Source organism: Ursus americanus, chromosome 22, assembly GCF_024610735.1.
Source record: "Ursus americanus isolate L20-20 chromosome 22, mUrsAme1.1.p, whole genome shotgun sequence".
NCBI lineage: Eukaryota > Metazoa > Chordata > Mammalia > Carnivora > Ursidae > Ursus > Ursus americanus.
Window position 1 is genome coordinate 53,624,269 of NC_142148.1, and position 12,799 is coordinate 53,637,067.

The 12,799-nt window shown below is 41.7% G+C and overlaps 1 pseudogene; it reads right to left on the reverse strand.

The window, feature by feature from the left end:
- Nucleotides 1-253: 253 nt before the first annotated feature.
- On the reverse strand, nucleotides 254-2,042 carry LOC123800942 (PRELI domain containing protein 3B pseudogene; annotated as a pseudogene).
- Nucleotides 2,043-12,799: the final 10,757 nt, after the last annotated feature.

Genomic DNA, 12,799 nt, shown 5'->3' on the forward strand with positions numbered 1-12,799 from the left:
GAACCAAAATCAAGAGTCAGATGCTTAACTGACTGAGCCACCCATCCTGATTTTTAAATGACAAATAAATATATTGCCAGCTTGCAGAGACCTGGGGGAGTGGGTGTCGCCTACCAGCTTTCCTTGTCATTTGCTGACATTTCACAAATGCTGCTGTGCAATTGCCATTGGTGTCCCTATACTCCTTCTTGCTGAAGCTGCCAATTCTTCAATCTTGGGGTTTTTTTTTTAGAGGGTGAGAGAGAGAGAGAGAATCCCAAGCAGGCTCCATGCCCAGTGTGGAGCCCAACCCAGGGCTGGATCTCATGACCCTGAGATGATGGTCTGAACCAAAATCAGTAGCTGGACACTTAACTGACTGAGCCACCCAGGTGCCCCTCAGCACTTAATTTTTGTATTATCCATTCCATTGCTTCTCAGCCCAATATTATTAGCAGTCAAAGATACTGTACTTGCCATCAGTCCTTCAAGGTAACTGCTGAGACTGACTCCTTTCACAATAACTATGTCTTCTTGAGTCAAAACAGTTTTTTCTGTGTCCTGAGGATGTGGTTTGCATATGAGTTTCAACTACTGAAACCGTATTTGTAAATAAAATATTAGTAGATTCAAGTACAGTTGTTTTCTCTGTAAGATCAACTATGGAATGTTGTTGTACCTGTGTTTTAGTTCTTGCTGCACCAATAAGAGATTTCACAATGGAAGGCAGTTTCTGTGCTGAGAAGTGTATGGCTGTGCAACTTTCCAGAGTGATCTGTAAGTCTATCCAATAAATCAACTCCAGCCATGCTTGGGTTCATAGGGTTTGGGTATTTCTGCATTGCAGCTGTTATAACAGTTTCCCACAGCTGGTCAAAGATGCTTTTTGAAGTCCAGATCTTCATGGTGCTAGTAGCCTGCCTGATGTCTAGGCAGCACTGGGGGGAAAGTTACACTTGACGCTACCCTGTCCCCAGCCGCCCCGCTGCCATTTGAATTTCTTTTAAATAATCTCTTGCTGCATAGGGAGAAGGTAGGTCTCTGCATCCTGTGTTGTTTCTGATGGTGTGTGTTGTGCAAGCCCAGAAGCTGGGCTTCTGGGATATGCGTTTCCAAATCACAAGGGCAGATAGAGATGATGGTCTATCCAAATTTTCAGTATATGTGATGTTTTTTAATGACAGTAATTTATCATCTGGCTGTTTGGGAAGCAGAAAGGAAGAGTACTGGATTTTGCCCATTTCCAACAGCAATTGATCTGGCTCGTCTGCCCGTGAGCTTGTGGGCTAGGAACCTGTATTACCACTTGGAAGAGGGGAATAGAAACGGGCTAGAACAGGAACTTTGTTTAGTTTTCCCCCCAGATTCACACTGACTGAAAAGACACATGAAGCTGGTCAGCAAAGTGGAGGGCACCCTCTTGTTGTCTGATGAACTCTGAATGGTATGGGCTGCAGAGGCACAGAGGGCTCTTGCCTGCTGGGCAGTGGCCTTTCCCCACCAGTTCCCTCCACGACCACTACAGTAGTCAGTAAGAGGCATTCAAATTTAAAAGTCCAGATAAGCCCATGACCTGGCAGATACTAAATGTGCAGTTTCATTTTTACATAGGGGAAATGTTTCCGGCCAAAATTACATTCAAGAAATCCAAGGTATAGAAAAGCTTTACTTGAGATGTGGATTTGTATGTTTTCATACCTACTTTGGTCTGTAGGCTGCCCTTTACAAATTATTTTCATTATTGGAAAAAATGTCTCGATAGTTTTTGTAGCCAGATAAGAATTTCATCTAAATTTCTGCAGGTAAACAATAAGGACAATTTCCCTAGTGAATGGGATGGATGATGTTGATATTTTAACTGTGGGTCTGTAGTCCCCTCCCTCGTTCTAATCACAGAGCACACAGAAGCATGCAGCCAGGTGAGGCCGGTGGTCCGTGTGAGTCCCCTGTGAGGGTGAGTGGCCGTGAAGGACATTGTAGTGTTGCCAGCCCACCAGCTTTCCTGAATTTACATTATACGATATACTTTTGTATTTAATTTCCCAAATAAAATAAGTATATTCCTTTTTTGAAATGAATGTATACTAGTTGAAAATCTGAAATTTTGGATGTTGTATTGATATATATTGACTGCCTATTTAGAATTGTGGTTAGAAGTTTAAACATGTTTTTTCTTGTAATGGTAATATGTATGCAGTTAAAATGAAACAGCAATGTAGGAAGTGAAAGTCAGTGCCCCCTTTCCACCACCCGGTGTGCTCACTGATGACTGATCACACACAAAGTCCAATCCCGTTTCTTTCGAAGTGGTTTCCCAGTTATTTTGTTTCCTAACTAGCTTTGGCTGATACATGTATAGAGCTGCAAATCATGATGACTTGGCCACATTCTAATATTTATATAGCCTCATTGTTTCATTTTGATTTTGTTGACCATGCAAACACACAGAAAAGTGGGTGTCTACAAGCCAAGGGGAGAGGTCCTCGAAAAAACAAGAACAACCTGCTGAGTTCCAGCCTCCAGGACTGAAAGAAAATAAGTTTCTGTTCCAGCCACCCCAGTTTGTGGTTTTGTTGTGCAGCCCTAGCAAACTAATAGAGAATGTTAAATACCTTTTCTTACAAATCTAGTTCCTTGTTGATGGACAATGAATTATTTCCAGGCTTTTGCTTCTACAGACAAAGCTAATGTGAGTAACCTGGTACATATATCATTTTATACATAATGCATCTTTAAGATAATTACAATTCTTATTGCTCTTGCCAAAATATATAGGAATTATAATAATTTGCATTACCATCAGAAATGAATGTAGTAACTATGCCCTCCCTCCCTCCATCCTTGCTAATAGTGCATTTTTTCCAATTTTTGGCTATTACCAAAAAATATGCCAGGAACATTTGCATATAAGTCTTTAATGGACATATATTTTCTTTTGGGCAGATGACTAGAAGTTATATATATGTTTAAACTTTTTCTAAGATTTTTAAAAATTTGAGAGAGCACAAGCAGGGCAAGGGGCAGAGGGAGAGGGAGATGCAGACTCCCTGCAGGGAACCTGATGTGGGACTCGATCCCAGGACCCTGGGATCATGCCCTGAGCTGAAGGCAGACGCTTAGCCAACTGAGCCACCCAGGTGTCCCTGTATATGTTTAACTTTTTAAGAAACTGCTCAACTGTTTTCCAAGGTGGTTGTGCATTCTGTATCCACACCAGCAGTGTATGAGTTCTTGTTCTTCCACATCCTACCTAACACTTGGTATTGGTTAGTCTTTTTAATTTTAGCCATTCTACTCGTGGGTCATGCGTAATACTGTCTTGTTGAGGTTTTATTTTGCATTTTCCTAATGACTAATGATGTGGACTATCTTTACATGTGATTATTTGGAATCTATCTTTTTTGGTGAATTTTCCAAAACTGTGTCCTTTAAAAAAAAAATCTGTGTTTTCTTAGAGTTTTGAAAGTTCTTTATATATTCTGTATACAAGTCCTTTATGAGATGTATGCTTTGCAAATATCTCCCAGTTACTGGCTTGTCTTTTCATTTTCTTAACAGTATATTTTGAAGAGCAAACATTTTAGTTTTGATAAAAATTTATTTGTTCTTTTACGCTTTTGGTGTTATATCTAAAAAATCTTGTCCCAGCTCACGGTCAGAAAGATTTTTTCCTTCATCTAGAAGTGTTATAATTTTAGGCTTACCCTCAGGTCTAGGCTCCATTTTGAGTTACTTTTCATATGGTACAAGGGATGGACCCAAGGTTACTTCACGCAGGGGAAAGTGGAAGCATGGGCCATCTTCTTCTAGCACCATGTGTTGACAAGGCTATCCTTTCTCCATCATAAACAACAACAAAAACAAAAAAACCCTTACAATGTATATGTGTGCGCTTCTTTCTGGACTCTGTTCTGTTCCTATGATCTATTTTTCTATCCTGACAGCAATACCCCTGCTATTTTTATGTAGTGTATGTAACTTTTATAATAATTCCCCAAATAGTGTTACTGGTCCAGATTTCTTCTTTTTCATATTCATCTTAGCTATAGAAGTATTTTGCTTTTCATATGAAATTTAGGATCAGCTTGTCTACAAAAATCAAGCCTAGTATTGTAATTGAGACTGCACTGGATCTGTGTATCAATTTGGGGAGAATTGACATCTTAACAATATTGAAGATATTCTGGCCCATAAACAAGGTTCTTCTTCCCATTTCTTTCTGTATTCCATATCTCTCAGCAATATTTTGTAGTTTACAGTGTACAGGTCTATCAAATCTTTTGTTAGCATTTCATAGTTTTGGAGCTATTGTAAATACTATATTCAAATTTCAAATTCTTTTTTTTTTAATGATTTTTTATTATATTATGTTAGTCACCATACAGTACATCCCCAGTTTCCGATGTAAGGCTCGATGATTCATTAGTTGTGTATAACACCCAGTGCACCATGCAATACGTGCCCTCCTTACTACCCATCACCAGCCTATCCCATTCCCCCACCCCCCTCCCCTCCGAGGCCCTCAGTTCAAATTTCAAATTCTAATTATTTGTTGCTAGTAAATAGAAATACGACATACTGAATTTATATCCTAGAGCCTTGCTAAACTCGCTCAAGTTCTAATAGGTTTTTTTAAAAATTTCGTCATGTTTTCTACATCAAGGGATGCCTGGGTGGCTCAGTTGGTTAAGCATCCACATTCGGCTCAGGTCATGATCTCAGGGTTGTGGGACTGAGCCCCGCACTGGGCTCTCTGCTCAGCGGGGAGTCCGCTTCTCCCTCTCCCTCTGTGCTCTTTCCCTCTCCAACTGTCTTGCAAATAAATAAATAAAATCTTTAAGAAAAAAAGTTTTCTACATCTATGGTCACGTTTTTGGTGAATAAAGAGTTTTACTCCTTCCTTTCTAACATGGATGCCTTGTGTTTCTCTTTCTTGCCTGACTGCACTGGTTAGAACCTCCAGGAGAGTACTAGATAAAAGTGGTCAGAAGTCCTCATCTTGTGTCTGATCTCAGGAGGAAAGCATTCCATCCTTTATGTTAACTATAACTTCAGCTGAGTTTTTTATAGATGCCCATTGTCAGGTTAAGGAAACCTTTTTTTTAAATAATGTTTTATTATGTTAGTCACCATACAGTATATCCTTAGTTTTTGATGTAACGTTCCATGATTCACTATTTGCGTGTAACACCCAGTACACCATGCAATACGTGCCCTCCTTAATACCCATCGCTGGCCTATCCCAGTCCCCCATCTCCCTCCCCTCTGAAGCCCACAGTTTGTATCCCAGAGTCCATAGTCTCTCATGGTTCATTCCCCCTTCTGTTTATCCCCCCTTCATTGTTCCCTTCCTTCTACCGATCTTCTTGCTCTTTTTATGGTCCATAAATGACTGAAATCATATGATAACTGTCTTTCTCTGCTTGACTTATTTCACTTAGCATAATCTCCTCCAGTCCCGTCCATGTTGCGGCAAATGTTGGGTAATCATTCTTTCTGATGGCTAATATTCCATTGTATATATGGACCACCTCTTCTTTTTTTTTTTTTAATTTTATTTATTTATGTGACAGAGAGACAGCCAGCGAGAGAGGGAACACAGCAGGGGGAGTGGGAGAGGAAGAAGCAGGCTCATAGCGGAGGAGCCCGATGTGGGACTCGATCCCGGAACGCCGGTATCACGCCCTGAGCCGAAGGCAGACGCCTTAACGACTGCGCCACCCAGGGGCCCCATGGACCACCTCTTCTTAATCCAGTCATCTCTTGAAGGGCATCTCGGCTCCTTCCATGATTTAGCTATTGTGGATAATGCTGCTATGAACATTGGGGTGCATATGGCCCTTCTCTTCACTACGTCTGCATCTTTGGGGTAAATACCCAGTAGTGCAATGGCTGGATCATAGGGCAGCTCAATTTTTCACTTTTTAAGGGACCTCCACACTGTTTCCCGTAGTGGCTCTACCAACTTGCATTCCCACCAACAATGTAGGAGGGATCCCCTTTCTCTACATCCTCTCCAACATCTGTTGTTTCTTGCCTTGTCAATTTTTGCCATTCTAACTGGTGTAAGGTGGTATCTCAATGTGGTTTTGATTTGAATTTCCCTGGTGGCTAATGATGTTGAACATTTTTTCATGTGTCTGTTAGCCATTTGTATGTCTCCATTGGAAAAGTGTCTGTTCATATCTTTTGCCCATATTATTTTTTTTAATTTTTTTTAATTATTATTTTTTTAAAGATTTTATTTATTTATTCGACAGAGCTAGAGACAGCCAGCGAGAGAGGGAACACAAGCAGGGGGAGTGGGAGAGTAAGAAGCAGGCTCCTAGCAGAGGAGCCTGATGTGGGGCTCGATCCCATAACGCCGGGATCACGCCCTGAGCCAAAGGCAGCCGCTTAACCGCTGTGCCACCCAGGCGCCCCTTTTTTTTATTTTTAAATGATTTTTATTATGTTAGTCACCATACAGTACATCCCCGGTTTTCGATATAAAGTTCGATGATTCATTAGTTGCATATAACACCCAGTGCACCATGCAATACGTGCCCTCCTTACTACCCATCACCAGTCTATCCCATTCCCCCACCCCCCTCCCCTCTGAGGCCCTCAGTTTGTTTCTCATCATCCATAGTCTCTGATGTTTCATTCCCCCTTCTAATTACCCCCCTTTCTTTATCCCTTTCTTCCCATACTGATCATCCTATTTTTTATGTTCCATAGATGAGAGAAATCATATGATAGTTGTCTTTCTCTGCTTGACTTATTTCACTTAGCATTATCTCCTCCAGTGCCGTCCATGTTGTAGCAAATGTTGAGAACTCGTTCTTTCTGATAGCTGAGTAATATTCCATTGTATATATGGACCACAACTTCTTAATCCAGTCATCTGTTGAAGGGCATCTCGGCTCCTTCCACGATTTAGCTATTGTGGACAGTGCTGCTATGAACATTGGGGTGCATATGGCCCTTCTCTTCACTACGTCTGTATCTTTGGGGTAAACACCCAGTAGTGCAATGGCTGGGTCATAGGGTAGCTCAATTTTTAACTTTTTAAGGGACCTCCACACGGTTTTCCAGAGTGGCTGTACCAACTTGCATTCCCACCAACAATGTAGGAGGGATCCCCTTTCTCCACATCCTCTCCAACAATTGTTGTTTCTTGCCTTGTCTATTTTTGCCATTCTAACTGGCGTAAGGTGGTATCTAGTTGTGGTTTTGATTTGAATTTCCTTGATGGCTAATGATTTTGAACATTTTTTCATGTGTCTGTTAGCCATTTGTATGTCCTCACTGGAAAAGTGTCTGTTCATATCTTCTGCCCATTTTTTGATTTATTTGTTTCTTGTGTATTGAGTTTGAGAAGTTCTTTGTAGATCTTGGATACCAGTCTTTTATCTGTAGTGTCATTTGCAAATATATTCTCCCATTCCGTGGGCTGCCTCTTAGTTTTTTTGACTGTTTCCTAGGCTGTGCAGAAGCTTTTTATCTTGATGAAGCCCCACATGTTCATTTTTTCTTTTGTTTTTCTTGCCTTTGGAGCTGTGTCATGAAAAAGGTTGCTGTGGCCGATGTCAAAGAGGTTGCTGCCTATGTCCTCCTCTAGGATTTTGATGGATTCCTGTCTCACATCGAGGTCTTTCATCCATTTGGAGTTTATTTTTGTGTATGGTGTGAGAGAGTGGTCAAGTTTCATTCATTTGCATGGAGCTGTCCAATTTTCCCAGCACCATTTATTGAAGAGACTGTCTTTTTTCCACTGGATGTTTTTTCCTGCTTTGTCAAAGATTGGTTGCCCAAAGAGCTGAGGGTCCATTACTGGGTTCTCTATTCTTTTTTTTTTTTTTTAATGATTTTTTATTATATTATGTTAGTCACCATACAGTACATCCCCAGTTTCCGATGTAAGGCTCGATGATTCATTAGTTGTGTATAACACCCAGTGCACCATGCAATACGTGCCCTCCTTACTACCCATCACCGGTCTATCCCATTCCCCCACCCCCCTCCCCTCTGAGGTCCTCAGTTTGTTTCTTATAGTCCATAGTCCCTCATGTTTCATTCCCCCTTCTGACTACCCTCCCTTTCTTTATCCCTTTCTTCCCCTACAGATCATCCTAGTTCTTATGTTCCATAGATGAGAGAAATCATATGATAGTTGTCTTTCTCTGCTTGACTTATTTCACTTAGCATTGTCTCCTCCAGTGCCGTCCATGTTGTAGCAAATGTTGAGAACTCGTTCTTTCTGATAGCTGAGTAATATTCCATTGTATATATGGACCACAACTTCTTTTTTTTTTTTTTAAGATTTTATTTATTTATCCGACAGAGATAGAGACAGCCAGCGAGAGAGGGAATACAAGCAGGGGGAGTGGGAGAGGAAGAAGCAGGCTCATAGTGGAGGAGCCTGATGTGGGGCTCGATCCCATAACGCCGGGAGTACGCCCTGAGCCGAAGGCAGACGCTTAACCGCTGTGCCACCCAGGCGCCCCTGTACAATGCTTTTTCTGCATCAATTGAGAGGATCCTATGGCTCTTGACTCTTCTCTTGTTGATATGATCTATCACACCGATCGATTTGCGAATGTTAAACCACCCTTGCATCCCAGGGATGAATCCCACTTGGTCGTGATGGATAATCCTTTTAATGTACTGTTAGATTCTATCAGCTAGGATCTTGTTGAGAATTTTGGCATCCATATTCGTCAGGGATATCGGTCTGTAATTCTCCTTTTTGATGGGGTCTTTACCTGGTTTGGGGATCAAGGTAATACTGTCCTCATAGAATGAGTTTGGTAGTTTTCCTTCTGTTTCTATTTTTTGAAACAGCTTCAGGAGAATAGGTATTATTTCTTCTTTGAATGTTTGGTAGAATTCCCTGGGGAATCTGTCAGGCCCTGGACTCTTGTTTTTGGGGGGGTTTTTGATCACTGCTTCAATCTCTTCATAATTAATTGGTCTGTTTAAATAATCAATTTCTTCCTGTTTCAGTCTTGGTAGTTTATAGGTTTCCAGGAAGGCATCCATTTCTCCCAGGTTGTTTAATTTATTGGCCTAAAGCTGTTGATAAAAGTTTCTAATGATCCTTCCTATTTCATTGGTGTTGGTCGTGCTCTCTCCCCTTTCATTCATAATTTTATTAATTTGGGTCCTTTCTCTATTCGTTTGAATAAGTCTGGCCAGTGGCTTATCGATCTTATTTATTCTTTCACAGAACCAGCTTCTAGTTTTGTTGATCTGCTCTACTGTGCTCCTGGTTTCTAATTCATTGATCTCTGCTCTAATCTTGATCACTTGCCTTCTCGTGCATGGGTTAGGCCTGTTCTTCTGTTCCGGCTCCAGCTTCTTGAGGTGAGAATATAAAAACTGCATTTTAGATTTTTCTATTCTTTTGAGTGAGGCTTGGATGGCTATGTATTTCCCCCTTAGGACCTCCACTGCAGTGTCCCATAGGTTTTAGACCAATGTGTTTTCATTTTCGTTGGTCTCCAAAAATTGCTTCATCTCCTTCTTAATTCCCTGGTTTACCCAATCATTCTTGAGCAGGATGGTTCTTAGTTTCCAAGTGTTTGAGTTTCTTCCAGATTTTTCCTTGTGATTGAGTTCCAGTTTCAAAACGTTGTGGTCTGAGAATATGCAGGGAATAATCTCAGTCTTTTGGTATCAGTTGAGACCTGTTTTGTGACCCAGTATATGGTCTATTCTGGAGAATGTTCCCCGTTCTTTCAAAAAGAATGAGTATTCTGTTGTTCTGGGGTGTAGTGTTCTGTATATTTCTATGAGGTCCATCTGGTCCAGTGTGTCATTCAAAGCTCTTGTTTCTTTGTTGATTTTCTGCTTAGGCGATCTGTCTATTGCTGAGAGCGGAGTGTTGAGGTCCCCTACCATTAACGTATTATTATCTATATGTCTCTTTATTCTGGTTAGGAGTTGGTTTGTGTATCTACCTGCTCCCCTGTTGGGAGCATAGATATTTATAATTGTCATATGCACTTGTTGGATACATCCTTTAAGAAGAATATAGTGTCCTTCTGTATCTCTTACTACCGTCTTTAGTTTAACATCTAATCTGTCTGATATGAGAATTGCTACCCCAGCTTTCCTTTTGAGGTCCATTGGCATGAAAAATGGTTTTCCATCCCTTCACTTTCAGTCTGGTTGTATCTTTGGGTTCAAAATTAGTCTCTTGTAGACAGCAAATGGATGGGTCATGTCTTTTTATCCAATCTGCAACCCTGTGATGTTTTATGGGAGCATTTAGGCCATTTACAGTGAGAGTGATTCTTAGAGATATGATTTTAATGATGTCATGTTGCCTGTGTAGTCTTTGTTTCTATAGATTGTAAATTTCTGTTCCGTATCACTCTTGGGTCCTTTTTACTTTTATAGAACCCCCCCCCCTTAATATCTCACGTAGGGCTCCTTTGGTGGTCACGTATTCCTTCAGTTTCTGCCGATCCTGGAAGGTCTGTTTCCCTCCATCAATTCTGAGTGACAGCCTTGCTGGATAAAGGATCCTTGGCTGCATGTTCTTCTCAGATAGAGCTTTGAAAATACCCTGCCAACCCTTCCTGGCCTGCCAGGTCTCTGTAGACAGGCCTGACGTAATTCTGATACTTTTCCCTCTGTACGTAAGGATTTTCTTCCCCCTGGCCACTTTCAAGACTGTATCCTTGGATCGAAGATTTGCAAAATGCAATATGACGTGACAGTGGTGTAGGTCTGATCTCGTTGACCTTGGGAGGGGTCCTCTCTGCCTCTTGGACACGAATGCTTGTTTCCTTTGCCAGATAAGGGAAGTCTCAGCTACAATTTGTTCAAATATCTCTTCTAGACCTCTGTTTTTCTCCACCCCCTCAGGGGTGCCGATGATTCTGACATTGGAGCGTTTCATTGAATCAGTAATCGCCTGTAATCTGCATTCTTGAGATTCGATTTTTTTGAGCCATGTTTCTTTTTCAACTTTCCCTTCTATCATCCCATCCTCCAACTCACTAATTCGTTCTTCTGCCTCATTTACCCTGGCCATCAGAGCGTCTAGTTTAGACCGCATTTGGTTCAAAGCATTTTAAATTTCTGCCAGATTTGCTCTCATATCCGCCCTTAGAGATTCTATATTCTCATCAGTATTTTCTTCAAGCCTACACATCATCTTGACCATTGTTACTCTGAACTCTATTTCTGACTATTTGGTTATTTCCATATCCATAGTTCTGTGGCAGAGGCCACAGACTCATTATCTTTTCTTTGTTGGGCAGGATTTCTCCTCCTTGTCATTCTGATGAGGAGAGGCTGCAGGGATGCCCAGAGCCCAAATTATCGATCATTACCCAAGTGGTGTGCATTTGTTTTATAGGGACCTTAGGGATGTGGGCTTCTTGATTTTTCAGCCTTCCCTCTGGGGGAGGGCCTGCCGTGCTGATACTCAGGCAACCCTGTTTGGGTAGAGCTGCCCCGTCCCCTGCGAGGGGGGATGGGGATCGGCACAATATGAACCAGTATTTCCGGGCTTTTGTTCTCTGGCAGCTTTTCCTGGCGGTTTTCTGTGATTCTTCTGAGAGAGTAGCAGTGGCCATTTCCTAGCCTGTCTCAGAACGGAGAGATCGCAGTCCGCACTCCACGGAGCTCTCTTGGCCATTTTAACTCCGTTTCTGTCGGTGCTGCTAAAAACCCTACTGCATCCCAGGTTGTGCACCCCACAACCGGTTCCAGGGCCGGCATGTCTCTGTCCTTTGTGCTTGTACCAGCGGCAGCCACCCCTGGTTCCCACGTGCGTTCCCAAACTCCCTGTTTCAGTCTAGTTTGAGTGTGTACTCCGGAGCTCCAGTTTTCAGTGTGGTTGCGCGCAGGTTCCCTGGCTAATGGTCTCAGTCTGCTTTCTCGCGGGTGCCTGTCCACGAGTCCAATCAGCTCCCCAGTGCAGGTGGGAGCTGCTTCCTGGCGCTCAAGTGCAGTGGCTCCCTCCCCCTTCCGTTTATCTTCCCATATCTGTGTGCGGATTCACGGCTCCCCGCTTCGTACCTCAATACTCAGCTGGAGATGTTCGTTTGTAGAGATCCAGATGTATCTTCCTTCGTCTCAGGCTGACTTTGTGGGTGTTCAGGATGGTGTGGTAGGTATGTATCCAGCTCGATTCAGGGGACCAGCTGAAAAGGGGACCCCTACTCCTCCGCCATTTTTTCTCCCCACCGGAAACCTCTTTCTACTCCACAGATTTTGGATTTTGTCATATCCCCTTTATGCATCTATTGAGATTATTTTTTTTGTCTTTTAATTTGTTAATATGATGAATTTCAGTGGCTGATTGATTTTCCAATATTAATCCAACTGTGCATTCCTAGGTAAACCCCAATTGGTCACGATGCACTAATACTTTTTTGTTGGATTTGATTTGCTAAAATTTGTTGAGAATTTTTATATCTGTGTTCATAAGGGATATTGGTTTGTAGTGTTCTTGTCATGTTGAAAGACCACATAACCCTGTCATAGAATGAGTTTGGGAAATACTAGCTCTTTAATTTTTTGGAAGAGTTTGTATAGACTTCGTATTAGTTCTTTCTTAAATCTTCAGTAGAATTCATGTTTAAAACATCTGGGCCTGGAGTTTCTTTGTGGGAGGGTTCAATTTCTTCTGTAGATAATAGAGCTATTTATTCCTCCAGGATGAGTTTTGGTATTTTTTGTCCTCTGCATTTTGTCTATGTTGTTGAAGTTACTGGCATAATGTTGTTCATAATATTGCCTTATGCTTTTTGTAGATTCTTCAGTGATGTCACCTCTCTGATTCCTTATATTCATACATTTTTTTTCTCCTTTATCCTGA